This window comes from Ziziphus jujuba, chromosome 4 (genome assembly GCF_031755915.1).
Source record: "Ziziphus jujuba cultivar Dongzao chromosome 4, ASM3175591v1".
Lineage (NCBI taxonomy): Eukaryota > Viridiplantae > Streptophyta > Magnoliopsida > Rosales > Rhamnaceae > Ziziphus > Ziziphus jujuba.
In genome coordinates this window covers 27,524,621-27,545,771 of record NC_083382.1, presented here as the reverse complement: position 1 = coordinate 27,545,771, position 21,151 = coordinate 27,524,621, and the positions used below count along the sequence as shown (strand labels likewise).

Below are 21,151 nucleotides of genomic sequence, written 5' to 3'. Positions count from 1 at the left end.
CATACGATCTCGTGGCGTTCCACCGCGCTGCTGCAAATAGGCGTCCTGGCCATGGAGAGGGGTGGCTACGGCCGATATCAACTTGCTAACTCTTGGTCCAATGGCAACCACAGGATAACCCATAAATCACCTGCGCGCTACTCACACCCACCTACGCACTAATCATATCCATGTGCACACTAATCATATCCACATATACAGAATGCCAATACGTGTGTGGTGCATCTAAAAACTCGTAAATCATAACACCAATATTTATGTAAAATATTATTGGGTTTATTTTATCCATTTAAATCCATAATTTTCCATATATCTCTTTTTAAAATCATCATCATAAATCCATCACTTAAAAATCCATCAAATTTCTATTTCATCAACTTTCAAATATACCAAATTCCCAAAGGCATAAAGTCAAAATATTTAATATTTCAATGCATAAATATTTTTGAAACATAATAAGTTAAAATAATATTTTCCTCAAATCCTTAAAAATCCATTTAAATCAAGATAACATTATAACCACATGAAATCCATATATATAATTAAATTCATACAGTCATGCACCATAAATTTAATATTAGACATAATAATAATTAATAAAAAATTCAAAAACCATAATTCTTTTAAAATCCCAAATATATTTTTGGCAACAACACAGATACTAAATCCGTCATAAATTGGCATTGTAGAATTAAATGAAAATTCCTTTAAATATTAAACATATATTAAAATTAACATGAAAATATTTTTTAATTACACAATATTCTAACAATAAAATTTAAAAATTATTAACAAAATTCCAAATCCACAAAATTCTTGAAATCAAAATATTTCTTAATGCACAATAATTATAGTTCATTCAATTTTGGCATCAAAATTCCAAATATAAATTTACTAAATATTTAACACATAAAATATCATTTCCAAATATATAATCAACACAAAATATATACAATTTATCAACCTAAAACAAGTTTGAAGGTGGGTCACTCACCTTAAGCACACGTATCAATCAAGATCCTCCACAGGATCAACTCCACTATCCACATGTGCACTTTTTGGAAATCGGATCTGTGGTGGTTGGAATCTGACCGAAAAACTCTAAGATTTTAGGTCCTCTATTATCACAATCCGTTAAGAATTGGGAAAAATGGACATCAGATTTAGGTTCAGGGGGTCAGAATTAGTGGAGAAGATGGGCGGTGCAACTGGGAACTCGCTGGAAATCAGTTTCCCGATGAGCCACTATGGTCACCGGAACCCATCACTACCAGCGGTGCGTCCACTGGTCGTGATTTTTGGAAGAAATGTAGATCGGAGGACGGGTGAATGGATGGGACCAGTGGTGAGGCAAACAGATTCTGGGATAGGGAGAAATCTGGGTTTGAAGCAATCGACGGTGCCGCCGGAAAAAGCCTCGATCCAGGTGCGTCGGAAGTCGACTGGCCGTGGGATTTGATGGGCTCGCTGAAAATGAGGAGGCGGAGGTGGTGGGGTGGTGCGTGTAGGAAAATGGTGGTCCAAAAATGGCAAATCGGTGGTGGCCGGTGGTGGTGGTCTCCCCCCTCTCTCTCCTATTCTTTTCCTCTCCCTTTTTTTCCCGGCCCACACGCGGTCTAGCCAATAAGAACCCATCCCGTGGGTGCCACTGTGCACTCACGGGAGTGGCTGAGATTTTGATGCGTTGCACGTATTGTGCACACGTTTTACACAAGCATAAAATAATATAAAATATTACAGTATTAGAAAAATTTTGTAGGTCTATAACTTTTTAACGAAATGTCCAAATTAGGCGTGCCGCTAGTCTATAAAATTGTATCGATGAGTACTTCAAAAGCATGCATGAGTGAAAACTCAATTTTATATGAACAAAAAGTCAACTCCGGCACCTTTTGAACAGTTCGGATCTCAACTTGTTTTGCTCATAACCTCTAAACCATAGCTCTGATTTCGATGTGCTACTAGTCTATGAACTCAGGATAACACATACTTCGCAACGATGCCTTGGCCAACACAAAATTACACCCGAAACAAAAAGTGAAAATTTGACCCCTCTCGGTCAACGGAGGTCAAACGTGAAAGAAATTCCGGTGTACTTCAGAACGGGTTGTTACATATAGTGTATTCTCAGTAGTTTTATAATAGGCCAAACGTTCAAATATATTTGGATTATTCTTTGTCAATATATTTTTTTTTTGTGATGAAAATTATTCTTAATCGATCGACATGTCCAATGAGAAAAGCATTGAATACACTTCCAAATCTTTTGACTCAATTAGACTTAGGGGAAATTTTTCTCCTTTTAGTTTAGAATATATTGTAATTTTGACTGACAAATCTGCATGTCACTTTTTTATAAATAAATTCTAGCAATAACATTTCGCCAACCCACTTGCTTATATAAATAAATTCTAACAATAACATTTCGCCCACCCACTTGCCTTGATTCATACTATGAATAAAAGAGAAAAGAGGATAAGTTGAGCAACAACATTTCCAAAATGAAGGCTTCTCTCATTCTCTGCATTCTCTTAGCTTCCATTCTTTCTTTTCCTTCCATTTATGCTGGACAAATTATAATAGGTGAGAGCACTAAATTATATATATATATTCCATGTATATATGTTATATTCATGTGTAACAGACTAACAATGCTTGTGATTTATACTCACCTAACACCAACATTTACCGCTTACAATACACCAATTTCCCCACTTAAAAGTCCCATGTGAATCAATTTCAATATAGACGATCACTATATATATAATCTGTCTATCAATTTTGATTGGTGTTTCATTTGGTGTTTGATATAATTTTCACGAGGAAAAAAGAAAAAAAAAATCAGTGGTTAATATATTGTCATTGTTTAATTTTTGACTCGACTTACATATATAATATAATTCCGTACTCCAACACAAATATATGAATATATACATCTATATGTCTGCTAAATGTTGCAGCTCCTTCAAGACAACCATATTGTCGATTTTACAAGAGAGGTTGCCACAAGACTGTCAACGCACCACCACCAACACCAACGAAAGTGTGCAGTCCATACGCGCGCGAATGCCACAACCCACCAGGAAGTACGTAGAGCCTGACTGACTACTATCCAAAAACTGCCCCTCGCTCTAGCTAGCTAGCTACCATATATGTATTTGTTTCTTTTATTAGTTATTTCTTTGTGACTAGTTTCAGCAGGAGTATTTGTTTTCTTATTAAGATTAAAATCAGTAATATATTCTTAGGATAATGATTCAAGTTTGAATTTTTCATTTTCAATTAAAAAAAAAAAGTCTTTTGGATTTGTTTCCATGCATAAAACTGAGGGGTTATACATGTATATGTAATGTGTGTGAGAGAGAAAGAGGGGGTCCTTATAAGAATGCTTTATTTGTGATTAATACATAAGAATCATATTGCTGTAATTAACTTGTATGCAATAAAATTCAACATGCCTCTTTTAGTTTATTCTTTTTATTTATTTATTTATTTTGTGAGAGACTTTTATTTTATTCTTTCATGGGATTGTAATATGTTAAATATCACTTATTCTCGTCAATTTTTCTTTTCCCTACTCAATTTACTTATCACATTAAGAAACAGTCAAAAGTTGAAGAAGCTATGCATGGTTAAAAAGTTGCTTTCTAATGTCAAAACTCAAAAGGGTGATTTTCTAGTTATCATTTGGTTTTTGATTAAATCTTGAAAATGAAAGAATGGTCATGTCCTCTTCTTCTTTTTGCCTTATGTTATGGATGAGGTATTGACCCCCAAGTCAATGGCCTAATTTATAAAAGTCAACGAAACCATTTGTGGGGGGGTCCTCAAACAGGTCCATTTTGGAGAGCAGGAATTGTGAAATATATAATTGGAAAAATCCAAAACAAGAAGATCAGACTCAGATATTCAGAATAATATGAAATTAATAAGAAATAAAATCTGTATATGCATTATTCACTTCATTATTAGAGCAATCATGCAATTTTAAAACATTTTCATATTTTTTTTTTTTAAGATTAGACATACATTAAAAAACAGTTATTTTTATTCTAGGAAAAAAAAAAAAGCATTAACCACTAAGTTTTTAACCACAATAAATTGCTGTAACAATGATACTCTCCAAAATGGACCTGTTTACCATTTTACCATTTCACTTTTGTTATCATAAAACCTATTAACAATGATGCTCTTCAAATCACTCCCAATTCCATCGAAAATTTCAATCCCAATTTAACTAAATGTTTTGGCTTTCACCATGTGCCAATCCATGGATTAATATCCATTGGCCTCTTAACAAAACTTTAAAATCTGTGCCACAAAATGAGGTACACCTTTGACCTGAGAATAGTATTTGATGAAAATCGAGAAAGATAAGAACGCGTAAAATTTATTAATTTCTATTTCCCTTCAACAAGACTAAGCAAACACAGAGAAAAGGAGAAGAAACATAAAGATAAAAAGTAAAAATATACAAATAATTAATTAGAAACAAAATGAAGTTGGATATTAGTAGGAGATAGGTAAAGGATACTATGGGTCTCTCTTTAAGTCCAATATCATATTAGTTATCTTTTATAATGATGATGACTTTTTCAAAGTAAAGAATACAAAACACAACATGAAAACCCCACAACCATATGTTATGTATGGAGATTCTTAAAAAAATATATAAAATTGATCTCTTTTTAAGTACACTAAGTAGATTCTTCCTCCATTCACTTTCCCTTCCTTATCCTTATGTAGACTTTCAAAACTCTTTGGTCTTTCATAAGAAAGATCAAAATTAAAGTTGCGGGAAGTGTATATAGTAGAAGAGGAGGAGGATGAAAATAACAAGTTCTTGATCATCTACAGGTCAAAATCGAAAATCGACTGACAACTGAACACAACCAATTGATTGGTTTTAGAAAGTGAAAAATGAGTTCCAACCCTACAACTAACTGATTGATCAATTTTATATAGGCATTAAAAACCGACCAAAATCGACGGACACCTACCCTTATCAAAAACTTAATAAATGGGATAGGACTTGTCTATATATTAGTTTAAAGCCTAGATTGGCTGTCCATTCTCTCACATCAATGTACGAGCCTATTGAGAGGCACGATAAATTAATGAGATTTTCATTTATTTTTCCAATTAAAATCATGAAGCAATAATATATATATATATATATATATATATATATATGAGTCCATCTATGATATGGATATTCGTACATTTTTATCATGCAGATTTTAGTATTGATGACGATTTTTTAACCGTGATCAATACTAACACACATAAATGAGTATTGACAACGGTTTTTTAAAAAACAGTTGTTAATATTAATGTCCACACCACAACATAATGTGGACCATCTGCACCGTATAATTTTTTTTTTATACAGAGAAAGCGATGGCACTTTCTTGTGGAACGTGGCTTTAACGTCAGGGTTAAAACATCAAGATTAAGTGAAACGGTGAGTTTCACAAGAAGTGAAACACGCACGTCTTCAACCTCAGCCCAAAGGAAACACATCCTGCCCTAAATCCCTCCCTAAAGAGCTGAAAAACCAGCTCTAGATCACTGGAGAATTATTGATACCACATTTTGTAAAGATTCCTAATTTATGTTGCTCCAAACTGCAGGATTGAATTTTTAATTGAATTTTATTTTTTCCATTGCTTTTCTTTATATTCATCCAATACCACAAATTTCCCAATTTCCTTTTTCTTCCACTTAAATTTTTGCAAATTTCCTTGAGTTCTCCAGACAAAACTTTGTGTTTGATAGCACCGAATCGATTGGAAGGAGACCTCCATGTGTTCAAGACCAATGTTCTAGGGCTCAGGAAAAAAAGAAGTGAAGGTGAAGCACAAGAATGATACTTGGCATCGCGTTAAGCATAGCAGTGGGAAGTTTTTGAGTAGGTTTAGGCCTTCAGAGAATGCCAAATTAGATCAGATTTACGCTGCCATGGAGAATGGTTTTTTGACTGTCACTATTCCTAAAGAGGTTGTCAAAAAGCCTGACATCAAGACCATCGAAATCTCTAGTTAAAATTTTTCGCTTTGATTAGCTGAGAGTGTTTGTATATGTCTTTATCTGAGTGCAAATAAGATAATTTTTGCTATTGTTCAATTTCTGAGGTCCTTTGGAGTCATTTTTTTTTTTTTGGTGTTTCTCTAGAAAAGTTTTTTTTTTTTTTTTTTAACTTATATGGAAACTCAATGAGCATTTAATGCATGTTTCTTATTTTCAACAAAACACTTATTAGTTTTTTTAATAAATTTTTTTTTAAAAAAAAATCTATTATATAAAACTCTACAGACTAAAGCTTTACTTTCATCAGCTATACCAAATGGATCATATGTCTTTTTCGGAAGTGCAAATAAGATAATTTTTGCTATTGTTCAATTTTTAAGGTCCTTTGGAGTCTTTGCTCTTCTTTTTATTATTTTATTTTATTTTATTTTTTTGTGAGCCCTAGTATAAATGGTGTTTGTGGTGATGTGAAGTTAAGGTCTGGTATAGATTAGCAGAATTTCTAAACATCAAATCGACATGCCTTTGTTAGCAAGCAAGCCAAAGGAAAAAAAAAAGAAAAAAAAAATGGCCTTTTTTTTAATTTTTTTTTTTACTAGTAATGAAAAATGATTGTCTATTAGTTTTATAAATTATGTTGATTCGATGTTAAAGTTTTTTTTTTTTTTTTTTGTTTATACCGATTAAGATACCAAATTTTAAACTTAGAATTTTTTTTTTTGAAATGTTGAAGTTATAATTTAAGAGTATAAAGAAAAAAAAAAAAAAGAAGAAGAAGAGGGGAATCCAGGGAATTTGGAAGGATGAAAACAAGGAAACAAATTAAAAAAGAAAAAAGAAAAAAAAAGAAGCACGTGTCATTAAAGGGTGTTATAAGCGGGCATTGGATTTTAGGCGCGTTACTAGTGTCAGCGCCAGCCGCTCTCTAAAGCTGTACAGTATTTGTAGATTAGGCACATTATATATCCATTGAATTTTATTTCAAGACCAAAAAAAAAAAAAAAGTACTTTAACGGTACTTAGAGAAGCAAATTATATATAGAGAACAAATAAGGTAAAAATGCCCACGGTACTAACAACTTATATTAAAAAAGATATTAATATCATTTTTACAAGCTGCAACAGCAGGACCAGAAAATAAGCGGGTATTTTATGGCCGTGGTAACCAATTTTCAGTACCATGCGATGGCCGCCCCAGAATCCACCCCGGATGCTCAAGTGCAACTGCCCACACCCAGCTAGAGTGAAACAATAATCTAGTCATGAAACTTTATGACTAGTTTCAGCTCAGCAAGCATTTGTTTTCTTATTAACAATAAATTCAGTAATTATTCGGATAATAATTTGAATTTGAATTAATCTTCTTCGATATGAAAAGAAAAAATGTCTTCAGAATTTTTTTCCATGCATAAAAGTGAAGATCCTTGTAAGAATGCTTTATTTGCAATTAATATATAAGAATTGTACTTGCAGTAATTAATTTGTATGCAATAATATTCCACATTCCTCTTTTATTTTATTCTTACATGGAATTACATTATGTTATGTCACTTACACTGGTCAAAATTTTTCCCCCCCTACTCAATTCACTTATCACATTAAGAAACAGTCAAAAGTTGAAGAAGCTATGCATGGTTAAAAGCCGCTTTCAATTGTCAAACTCAAAAGGGTGATTTTCTAGCTATCATTTTGTTTTTAATTAAATCGCGAAAATGAAAGAATGGTCATGTCCTCATCTTCTTTTTAGCATGACCCCCAAGTCAATGGCCTAATTATTTATACAATTTAAGGTGGGGTTGTCCTCAAACAGGTCCATTTTGGAGAGTAGGACTTATGAAATGTATAATTGGAAAAATCCAAAGCAAGAAGATCGGAATCAAATATTCAGAATAATATGAAATTATTGAGAAATTAATTCTACATATGCATTATCCCTTCATTATTAGATCAACCATGCAATTTTAAAACACTTTCATAATTTTAACTCATCTTAAGATTTGAACATTAGACTTGTAATGTATTCTCCATGGTTTTATAAAAGACCAAATGTTCAAATACACTTGGACTATTCTTTGTCAAATTTTTTTTTTGATGAAAATTATTCTTAATCAATCTACATGTCATTATTCTATTCGTAGGTTCAGTCCAATGGAAAAAGCACTGAATACACTTCCAAATCTTTTGATTCAATAAGACCTAGGTGAAATTTTCCTCCTTTTAGTTTAAAATATATTATATTCTTGACTTAAAAAAATCTGCATGTCACTTTTATATAAATAAATTCTAACCATAATTTTATATAAATAAATTCCAACAACTACATTTCGCGAACCCACTTGCCTCTATACATGTCAAGACTCATTCAAAATTCGTTACTGGAACCCTAAACAAGCCCTGATACTAGGAAAATTCTACCAGACCCTCTAATAGAAAATCCAGTAGAACCTTCTCTAAGGGTTGGACTTACCACAAATTCTCTACACTGAAAACACACTTCTATATATACCGCCTTAATCCTTCACCTTACTACAATTTATTTCCACAAAGTTTAGCACTTCACAAATTAATAAGGAACTAGTGCAATATTATATAAATGCATCCATATAGTATATAGAGCATCAAGGGTTTACAAATAATTATGGAATTTAATACAACAAAGGATAAAAAGAATTAGTACAACGTAGGAAGAAAAAGAAAGAAAGAACTCCTCGAAATTCTGCAGCAAACCAAAACATCGAGCTTGTCCCGGATGATGAACGTCTACTAACATGGGCCTAAGGGAACGGATTTAAAAACGTGAGATGTTAATCATATCCGTGAGTGATCCAATCTAATACACAATACTAATAATAGCATAATAATATCAATTAATAATAAATAAGTTAATAATTAAATACTAACCATTTGAAAAGGTATTTTCTCTCAAAACTCTCACCATTTCACTCAATTGGAAATGTTCTCCTTTTTAAACTATTTCACAAAACCCAATATCTATATACCCCAAAAGTCAAGAAATAATTAATTAGATAAATTACAACTAAAATACGATAAATTAAAGATCTAAAATATATAATGAAAGTAAAGCAGAAATACAAATAAAAGTAATTTTTGTAACAATTATTAAAATTGTCACACATTGTCATAAAAGAATAAAACAAATCGCAAATAATTAACCAAGCCAACATTTAATTCAACATATAATCATGACATTTATTAATCAAGCCAAGTGAATAATCAAGGAATATTAATAAATAAAATGCAAATAATATACAACAAATCAATTTAATAACAAAGGGATTTAACGTAAAACAAAATTGATTTCAATAAATAATTTATAAAAATTATGCTCAATAATTTAATAAAATAATGAAAGACACCGTAGAAAATCTTTTTGATAAATCTTAAATTTATTTAAGCCTTGAAAACATGGTAAAATATATTTTTGGAGACAATATAAATAAAATAATAAAATCAATATAAATAAAATTCATGTTAAAACCTCGATTTAAATAAATTATAAAATACATGAATAAAATACTTTAAATTTCAAATATCACTTAAAAAAAACATTTAATTTTTTATAAACGATCGGGAAAAATATCTTGATGTACCATACTATATACCAGCGATGTCCTACGATATCCAGCGTCCCGAGCACCATCTGGTGGAGGTTAAAGAGAAAAACTTGCATACGGTCGCTTCGACGTCGTGATAGCGCCGTTACTTAAACCGTTATCCCGGCCATGAAGGGGGGCGACTATGGCCAATATCAAACCTGCCTATCTTCGGTCCGATGGCAACTCACGGGAGACATTACAACCTGCGCGCTAATCATATCCACATATACAGTACAGAACACCACTATTATATGAGTGCGTCTAAAAATCAATTACTAAATTTATTAAAATACCAAGTTTTTCCAAAATTCACCGTGGAATTATACCATTTTTCAAACCCACATTCTCTTAAATCCTCATCATAAATCCATAGCATAAATTCCATCAATTTCACCATAAGTAAATCAATCCCATAATATTCAATGCGTAAATATTTTTTTCAACATAATTTTAAAACAATAATTTAATCCTCAAGGTCCAAGATCAATGGAATCCCAATAAATCACATAAAAATTCAAATTTGCATAAATTCATATAAACGCATATTTATTAATCAAAATAAAATCACAAATAAATTCCACAACTAAATCAAATAATATTAAATTCACAATTCCTTTAAATATCAAATTTCCATAAAATCTAAATTTCCATAATTTGTCAAAAATCGTATACTTCAAATTATTCAAATATTGGCATCAAAATTTAATTCACAATTTATTTAATAATCAACATAGAATAAAAACTTTCAAATATTTAAATATAACGAAATATATTTAATTTGACATCCGAAATTAATTTCGAAGGTGAATCACTCACCTTGAGCACACAATTCAATCAAGATGTTCTACGGGATCGATTCCACAATTCACACATGCTCCTAAAATATCAACATTACACAACAACAAATAAATTAAAATACAAGGTACCTTGGGAGCTAACACAAACGGTATCCAAAATTTGCGAGTAATATACCGAAATGAAGCTTATGTAATGAGGACCACGGATTGAGGCTTACCTCCCGGAGATCCAACCCATGGTGGCCGGAATCTCGCCAGAAATCTATTAGAATTCAAGTCCTTGATTCTCTCAAATCGTCGTGAATTGGAGGAAACCAACCTCGGATTTGGGTTTAGGGAGATCGAATTAGTGGGGAAGTGTCAGGACCCGTCCAAGATCCCTCACCGAAACCCTAGACAAATCCTGATTCCAAGGAAACCCTACCGGACCCTCCAATGGAAAACCCGGCAGAACCTCCCCTAAGGGCTAGACTTACCATAATTTCTTTGCACTGAAAATACATTTCTATATACACCACCTTATTCCTCCCACCTTACTACAATTTACTTCCACAAGTTTGCAAAACTTCAAATAAATGACAGGGAACTAGTGCACAATTAAATAAATAAACATCCAAATAGTAGAAAGAGCGTTATCAGTACAATTAAATATGAAATTTAATACAATACAAGATAAAAATAAATAACACAAGATAAAAATGAAAGGAAAAGCCTTTTGGTCTTCGACAACGAACCAAGACATCGAGCTCGCCCCCGGACGATCAACGTCAACTAACCTGAGCCTAAGGGAACGGAATTTAAAAATATAAGATGCTAATCATCTCAGTGAGTAACCCAATCTACTATACAATAATAATAATAATAAAAGGGTAAATAATTTAGTTAAATGATTAATAAGAAATAAGTAAATAAATAATAGGTAGTTAAAAACAATATTTTCCCTCAAAACCCTCACGATTCACTCGGTTGGAAAAGTTTCCTTTTTAAAATATTTTCGCAAAACCCAACATTTTATGCCCCAAAGATTCAGAAAATATTTAATTAATAATTTGCAAATAAAAGACAATAAATTAATAATCCAAAATTTTAGTGAGAGATAATTATAAAAAATAAGACTAATGACAAATATTAAATTGGGAATAAAGTATTGCAAACAATTAATACGAAAACACAATAAATTTACATTAAGAAAAATGATCCAAGAAATATTTAAATAATTAAAATAAAACCAAATAATTAACAATAGAACTCAATTTAAAATACCAAAATAATTTAATTTATAAAACACTATTAAAAACATTTTAATTTAAATAAAAATTCTAAAATATTGTATGATTAAAATCACGTCGTAAAAACTATTTGATGCACCCACTATATACCAGTGGCGCCAACGGTACCCAGCGTCCCAAGCACTTCCAGACAGGAGGTTATAGAGAGAAACTGGCATACGGTCGCATGGCGTCCCACCAAGCCGCTGCAAACAGGCATCCCGGCCATGGAGGGGTGGTCTACCCTCATCCGATGGCAACCACAGGACAACCCCATAATCACCTGTGCACTACTCACACCTACCTGCACACTCACCATATCCACATGCGTGCTAATCATATCCATGTATAAAGAACACCAGTACGTGTATAGTGCATCTAAAAATCATAAAATCAATATATTTATTTTAAAATCTCAAAATCTCATAAATACTACCGGGTTTATTCCATCCAATTAAACCCGTAAATTTTCCACAATTCCTTTATAAATCATCGTCATAAATTCATTACATAAATTCGATCAATTTCAAATCCATCAACTCTCAATTCCATCAATTTAAATATGCAAATTTTCCAGTGGCATAAATATTTTTGAACATCATAATTTAAATCAATATTTCTTTTTCAAATCTTAAAAAAAAAAAAAAACAATTTGAATCAAATATGTCATTTAAACTTCATAAAATCCACAATAATCAAAATTCTCATAAATATACATTTTCAAACACATAATAAATCCATCAATGAAATTAACAACAATTTAAAATAAATATTCCTTCAATTCCTCAAAATTCAAAATATACTTAAATCAATAAAAATTTCAAAATTCGTAAATCCATATAAATGTATTTTTATTGCTTGAAATAAACTCACAATAATTTCAACAATAAATCAAAAATGTTAAAATCATAATTTCCTTAAATATCAAATTCCCATAAAATCTAAATTTTTATAATTTTTGTCAAAAAAATCATATACTTCAAATTATTCAAATATTGGCATCAAAATTTAATTCACATTTTATCACACAATCAACATAGAATAAAAACATTCAAATATTAGAATATTCCAAAATATAATTAATTTATCACCCGAAAATTTTTGAAGGTGGGTCACTCACCTCGAGCATGCAATCCAACCAAGATCCTCCATAGGATCAATTCTACGACTCAAACGTGCTCCTAGAACAGCAATATTACATAGGATCAAATAAATTAATATTTTATTCAGATAAATAACACCCGGTATTCGAGGGAGCTAACACAAACAGTAACCGAAATTCGCAAATAAGGTATCAACAGAAAGCTAAGGGGACAAGGAATACGTTACCGATCTCTATTGGAGTCAACTTGACCGGAGATGGCCGGAAAGTGGACGGAAGCTTTCGGCCAATCTTCAACTTGACGTGTCTCCCAAACGGCAAGGAATTGAGCTAAATGGACCTCAAAATCGAGCTCAGGAGGTTCAAAATAAGGGGAATAGGGTATGAAATCGGATTGGGTTGGTCGGAAAACAACGAAATGAGCCGCCACCGGCTTCAGCCGCTGATCTAGACGCGTCACCGTTCGGCCGGCCACCAAACTTGGCAGCTGAGATTGACGGGAAGGAGAAATGAAGAGAGTAGGAGAAGAAGGAAGAAGAAGAAGAAAGGAAGAAGAAGCTCGTGGGGGCATTTTCCCACATGGGGGAAAAGGAAAAAAAGAAAAAGAAAAAGAAAAAAAAAATATATAAAATAATATTAAAACAATACAGTATAAAAAAAAAACTTTACAGATCCATAACTTATAAACCACATATCCATTTCGGACGTGCCACTAGTCTATGAACTCGTATCGACGGGTACTTCACAACCATGCAAGAGTCAAAACTTAATTTTGCACGAACAAAAAGTCAATTCTAGCACTCCTTGAACTGTTTAGACCTCAACTTGTTTTGCCCATATCTTTCAAACTGTAGCTCCATTTTTGATGTGCTACTAGTCTATGGACTCGGGTTGATGCATACTTTGCAATCGTACCCTGATCGAAGAGAAAATCCATTCGGATCAAAAAGTCAAATTTTGATCCCTCTCGATCAATGGCGGTCAATGTACTTTGGGACATGGTGTTACAGAAGGATAGGTGGGGTGATCGAAAACTCACTGGAATTGGAATTTCCGGTAAGCCATCGTGGTCACTGGAATCCGCCACCTTCGGCGGTGCATTCGGTGGCCATTGGTGGTGAAATTTGGTGGGGAGGCAGATTTGGTGATGGGTAAACCAATGGGATTGACGGTGAGGCAAACGGATGTCTGGTTTGGAAGGAAACGGGCCACTCATTGGAAAACACCCCGATCGGGCGCGTCGTCGGCTATATGGCCATGATTTTTGGTTGGCTAGATGGTTTTGATGGGTGGGTCATGGTGGTGGCCTGTGTGTACTGTTCTGGTGGTCTGAAATGGGTGAACGGCAATTGGCCGGTCCACCACCCTTGTTCTCTCTTTCTCTCTCCTCTTTCTCTCTGCCCCATCTCACACAATTTCACCCAATGAAAAAGCCTCCCATGGTTGCCACTGTGCACTCACGGGTTGGTTGGATTTTTGACACGTGGCACTATTGTTCACACATATACAAATTAGTAAATAGTAAATGCTGTCTCGAAAAAGCTTCACAGGTCCGAATTGGGCGTGTCGCTAGTCTATGAACTCGTATCGAAGAGTACTTCACAACCATGCATGAGTTAAAGCTCAATTTGATAAGAATAAAAAGTCAACTCGGACACCCTTGGACAGTTTGGACCTCAACTTGTTTTCCTTATAACTTTCAAGCCTTAGCTCTGTTTTCGATGTGCTATCAGTCTACGAACTCATGTCAATGCGTACTTTGCAAGGGTACTTCGATCCACCTAGAATTCTACCCAAATCAAAAGTCAACATTTGACCCATCTCGATCAATGATGGTCAAACCCGATCAACCTCGATCAATTTTGAAAAATTTCTCGTGTACTTCAGGACGGGGTGTTACAACCTTCCCCCCTTACAAAAAATTTCATCCTCAAAATTTCGTATGTCGCTAACGTAGGAATTATTGGTCGCAAATTTATGTCTCAAGCTCCCACGTCGCTTTCTCGACTAGGTGAATCCTCCACAAGATTTTAACTTGAGAAATAGTCTTATAGGCCAATATACATTCGTTATGACCTAAAAGCTATACTGGTTGCTCAATGTATGATAGGTCTTCGCTCAATTCGATATCGATAGTCTAAAACACGTGCGATAGATCTTCAATGGCCTTTTATAGTAATGATACGTGAAATAAGTTGCATACCCATTTTAACTCTTCCGAAAATGCTAACTTGTATGCCACAAAATCAATTCTTTCGACCACCTCGTAAGGACCAAGATGACGAGAACTTATCTTCTCTTGTCGACCAGAGCATACTAGTCCCTTCTATGGAGATAACTTCAAGAAATACATGATCACCAACCTCAAGCTCGAGATCTTTTCTAGCACATCCGCATAGCTCTTCTTTCTGTCCTGAGTTGCTTAACGTAGTAAGTATAATATAGATCTCGTCCACTGTCGCTTGTGCAATCTCAAGACCTAGAAGTTTCCTTTCATCCTTTGCATTCCAACATAATGTAGTCCGACATTCTTCGTAAGGTGACATCTGAATGCAGAGATACTCATTCTAATTTTCCTTGAATTGTAATGCACATGACTTCAAAATATCCTCTAAGATCTGAATAGTCCTCTCAGAGTCCATCAATCTAGGGTGAAAAGGCAGTATCCAACTTCAATTTAATGCCTAGTTCCTTCATTAATCCCTTCCAAGGCCTCGAAGTAAAAGTAGAATTTTTTTTTTGTGTCAAATATGATTGATATTGGCACCCCATATATAATTCATAACAAGTCCTGCTAGCTTATGAAGGGAAAAATCTCTTTCGATTGAGTAGGAAACATGCAGACTTGGTGAGTCGGTCCACTATCACCAAAATACCATCACCTCTAATAGTGAAGTCTGACTCCCCCCTGGTTCAACTTTCCTTCTTATGCTCATCAAATAAGGACCTTCAATTTAGCCTCAAGAACATGATCTACAAATATTGGTCGTAGTCAAAAGCTAGTAAAAAGTACATCTGAAGTATGCATCCTTAAATCAGCACCCAACTTTCGCAACTCAACCATCAATGGAGGTTGTGCAATCATAATCCTTGGGTAACTCCATCCATCAATTTAAAACGAACAATTAGAACTTAACCTTAATTTTTCCAAACCAAATACCAATGTCACCAATTTAAGATTGAGAGAATAGATATTTTATTTAGATTTAACTAATATAAAACATTAATAGCTCTTTGGAAAATAGAAATAGATGAATATCTATATATATATAAATAGATGAAAAAAAAAAGATGCTCTTTTGAATTTTGTATAGAAAGAGTGAAATTTGTGGACCAACCTTGATGACGAATTTTCCTCAGATAAAATTGGAATAAAAAAAGGTCTACACAATGAACATGAGGCTTGACTAAAATGATGGATTGATTCTTTGGTGGGAATTGTGTTCATATGAGGCTTGACTAAAATGGTGGATTGATTCTTTAGTGGGTATTGTCAATGCAGGCAGCAACCATAGACAATGTTAATTAGGTGAATCATCAAATTTATTTGTTGATTAAAGTATAATGCAAAAATCCAAAATATAAGTTTTAAACATGAAGTAGTCAATGATCGATGAACCCCATCAACTAACAATAGGCGATGACTATTGTCCGATCGATCGATTAATCGGTATTGACCAAGGGGCTTTGGTCGATAACGGCTAACACTGTTAAAAAATTGATGGTAACCAAAATCGATCGAGTATTTTCAAAACTATTGATCCTTCTTCTGCTTCTACATTGTTTCACTATTCCATAACAAGTTTGGACATTTTACCATTTTATCTTTGTTGTCATAAAGCCTATCAGCAATGAAGCTCTTCAAATCACTCCCAACTCCATTGGAAATTTTAATCCCAACTTAACTGAATATTTTGGCTCTCACCTTGTGCCAATCCATGGCCCAATATCTATTGGCCACTTAATAAAACTTTAAAATCTCTACCAGAAAATGAGGTACACCTTAGATCTGAGAACAATATATGATGGAAATTGAGAAGGATAATGTGACAGCCCAAACAACTAGCATGCGATATTGTCCTCTTTGAGCCTGGGGAATCCTCTTACAACCCAACCCTCAAGGTTTTAAAAGGCCTCGCAATGGTTAGGGGGAATCCTCTTCCAACCCCTACCTACCAGTCCCACTGGCATGGGCTTCCAGGCCCAATCACGATATTATCCACTTTGGGCCTAGCCCCCACGGTTTTACATTCCCTTATGGGAAGGTCTCGCAAGGGAAATGTATCCATGCCCACTTATATGGAGTGTTTTGTTCCCCTTTCCAACCGATGTGGGATCTCACAATCCTCCCCCCATGGGCCCAGCGTCCTTGCTGGCACACCGATCTGGGTCCGGCTCTGATACCATCTGTGACAGCCCAGACCACCTGCATGCGATATTGTCCTCTTTAGGCCTGGGGAATTCTCTTACAACCTAGCCCTCAAGGTTTTAAAAGGCCTCACAATGGTTAGGGGGAATCCTTTTCGAACCCCTACCTACCAGTCCAACTAGCACAGACCTCCAGGCCCAATCACGATATTATCCGCTTTAGGCCTAGCCTATACGGTTTTACATTCCCTTATGGGAAGGTCTCGCAAGGGAAAGGTATCCACGCCCATTTATATGGAGTGTTTCGTTTCCTTTTCCAACCGATGTGGGATTTCACAGATAAGAACTCATAAAATTTATTAATTTCCATTTCCCTTCGACAAGGCAAAGCAAATGTAGAGAGAAGGAGAAGAAACATAAAGATAAAAAGTAAAAATATGTAAATAATTAATTATAAAAAAAAATTGAAGTTGGATATTAATAGGAAACATGTAAAGGATACTATTGGTCTCTCTTTAAGTCCGATATCGTATACTATTGGTCTCTTTTTAAGTCCAATATCGTATTAATTACCTTTTTATAGTGTTGACGATTTTGAAAAAAGTAAACAATACAAAACACTAATGTGGAAATCCCATGGTCACATGTTATGTATGGAAATTGTGAAAAAATATATAAAGTTAATCTCATTAAGTACACTAAGTAGCTTCTTCCTCCATTTACTTTCTCTTCCTTCTTCTTACATAGACTCTTAAAACTCTTTGGTCTTTCATAAAAAAGATCAAAATTAAAGTTGCTGGAAGTGTATATGGCAGAATCAGAAGAAGATGAAAATAATAAGTTTGCGATCACCTACAGGCCAAAACCAAAAACCGATCGACAGCTGAACATAACCAATTAATCGGTTTAGAAACTGAAAAATAAGTTCCAATCCTACAACTAACCAACCGATCAATATCAATCGTTCTAAAAAACCGACCAAAATTGAATCCTATTGGAAACTTAATAAATGGAAACATGAATGTCTTCAACCTCAACCTAAGCTGAAGAACCAGTTTTAAATCGTTGGACAATTATTGATACCACATTTTGTAAGGATTCCCAATTTTTGTTGCTCCAAATTGCAGGATTCAATTTTTAATTGAATTTTTTTTTTTGGTTGCTTTTCTTTATCTTGATTCACTAATATAAATTTCCCAATTTCCTTCTTCTTCCATGTGAATTTCTGAAAATTTCCCTGAGTTCTCCAGAGAAAACTTTGTGTTGGTTGGCACCCGAATCAATTGAAAGGAAACCTCCATGTGGTCAAGGCTGATGTTCCCAAGCTCAGGAAAAAAGAAGTGAATGTGAAGCACAAGACCAATACTTGGCATCGGGTTAAGCGTAGCAGTGGGAAGTTTTTGAGGAGGTTTAGGCTTCTAGTGTTGGTTTTTTGCTCCAAAATAATAATGATAATTAAAAAAATAATAATGGTCCACATCATTCCATCCTGAAGAACGTTTTTTGATATTCCATAACGTTCAAAACGTTAAACATTTTCTCCCATTACTGCACACATTATAACGGCTCTGTGATGGAAAGAGCATGCATAAAGGCCGTGCAAAACAATGTTTCTCGGTCCCGTAAGCCTACTTTCTAAATTCAGAAAACACAAAATCAGTTTAGAGGGAGATAAGGTTTAGAAGACCTTTCTAATATCCTTGAGTGTTTACGAGACAACGACAATGGCTGGAGGTAATTTTTCGATCCAATTTTTAATTTCGCATTGATCTAATTGCTACATAGAAATGTTGAGCATGTTTAGAACGATATAGTTTTTCTTACATTTTGTATTAGAGCATTGTTTATCTCTACCTTGTTCATTGTTTTCTCTACATTTTGTTCAGCATAATGCCTTAATTGAGTTTAGTTTTTTTTTTGTAGATTCAATTCTTTGTTTTAGATGTGTTTTATTAAATAAAGACATCATAAATTATTATAAAATTGAATTCTGAGATTTTTGGTATAAAACATGCAATTTTTGGCTGTTGGAATCTTGAGGAACCATTAGGTTTCGATTCGGGTCTCAACCGGGTCGTTTTGATCCGTCTAGAGGTTGAAGACAACTCAAACGAGGAGTCGTTTTGGGTGCACGAAAAACGACATGTCATTTTACCTTCTAGGAAACGCACCCCTGAAGCTGAACGATAAGTCGTTTATTTGATTTTAAAAATTTTTTTGACAGGTGTAGGAATTTAACCCACGTCTTGCCAAACTAGAGACATAAAATGCCTTCGACCATCAGACCAGGCTTTGTTTTCTGCACCTTTTTAATGATTTAATTTTATTTATTAATATCAAATGGATATTTTATGAAAGGAATCTTTATTGAAATTGAAGTACTATATATATATGCGTGTTTAATATTACTGTGAATATTACTATGTTTCACTTATTTATTTTTGTTAATTGTATGTGCATAATTTGGTACTCATATGCATACAACATCAAGTTGGGTAATTTATACACCTTAAAAAAAAAATATTTGATCTACTTATCGAATGTAGATATTATTTATTTATTTTTGTGTGTATAAAATTTGTTGTTAGTATATACGCAAAACTAAATTAAATAATATTTATGCATATATATATATATATATATATATATGTATTGAATTTATTTGCATTATTTATGTTTCTATGCAAATATTTAGCTCATGATTGTGAGTTGGTTAATGAAGGTGGTTCATATGATTTTAATTCATTAGAGATTAGCCACAACGTCTTTAATTAATTAGGATTATATATTAAGTTCTAGGATCACATTATAATACTAGTTGTAGTTAATCATACATAATATAATAAAATCTGCCCACAGAAATTTTGTGATATTTGTATGATTAATTAGGATAAAATATCAAATTATATTTCTTAATCTACCCATAGGAATTAAGAAAAATGAACATAATTTGATAGTTTTATCATGGGACAATTATAAAAGGAATCTAATTGAATAGAACTTTAGCCCACAGGCAAGTTTTATGTCACTAGGTTTATTAATCTAAAGCATGATTTACATTGGTAAAACATGAATTTTGTTTGCAGTCTCAAAATTATGAGTAATGAGCATGTATGTTTTAAATGTTGCAGTTATTCAACCTGTTAATTTCTCTGATATGAAATACAATGTTCCTAAACTTAAGGATGACAACTATAAGGTTTGGAAGGAGAGGATTCTTGTAACAGCCTAGACCACCCGTATGCGATATTGTCTTCTTTGGGCCTGGGGAATCCTCTTACAACCCAGCCCTCAAGGTTTTGTCAAACGCGTCGCAAGGGAAAGGTATCCACACCACTTTCTAAGGCGTGCTTCGTTCGCCTTTCCACCGATGTGGGACTTCACAATCCTCCCCCTTTGGGGCTCAATGTCCTCGCTAGCACACCGATCCGGGTACTAGCTCTGATACCATTTGTAACAACCTAGACCACCCACATGCGATATTGTTCTCTTTGGGTCTAGAAAATCCTTTTAAAACCCAGCTCTTAAGATTTTGTCAAAACCCATCGTAAGAGAAAGCTATCCACACTACCTTATAAGGCGTGCTTCGCCTCTTTCCAATTGATGTGGGACTTCACAATTCTCCTTCATTTAGGGTGGATGGACATTGACTATGCCATTAGGAAAGATGAACCTCCTAAGATTATTGAAAACAGCACTCCAGACCAAGTTGGTCTTTATGAAAAGTGGAAGCGATCTAATAGCCTTTCAGTCATATTCATAAAGACCAAAATATCTGTTGCTATTAGGGGTTCTGTTGAGCAATACAGCAATGTTCGAGAATTGCTGAAGGCAATTGATGCTAATTTGTGACTTCAGATAAGGCATTAGCAAGCCCCCTAATTATGCAATTCTCATCCATAAAGCTTACTGGGATTAGAGGCGTGCATGATCATATCATGTGCATGAGGGATATAGCGGCTCAACTGA

The 21,151-nt window shown here is 33.8% G+C and overlaps 1 long non-coding RNA gene across 1 annotated transcript; it reads left to right on the top strand.

Moving 5' to 3' along the window:
• The first annotated feature begins 2,346 nt into the window (after positions 1-2,346).
• LOC112489292 (uncharacterized) lies at positions 2,347-3,253 on the top strand. Its single transcript, XR_009638742.1, has 2 exons — positions 2,347-2,583; positions 2,961-3,253. It is a non-coding gene; the product is annotated as an uncharacterized LOC112489292 (long non-coding RNA).
• Positions 3,254-21,151: the final 17,898 nt, after the last annotated feature.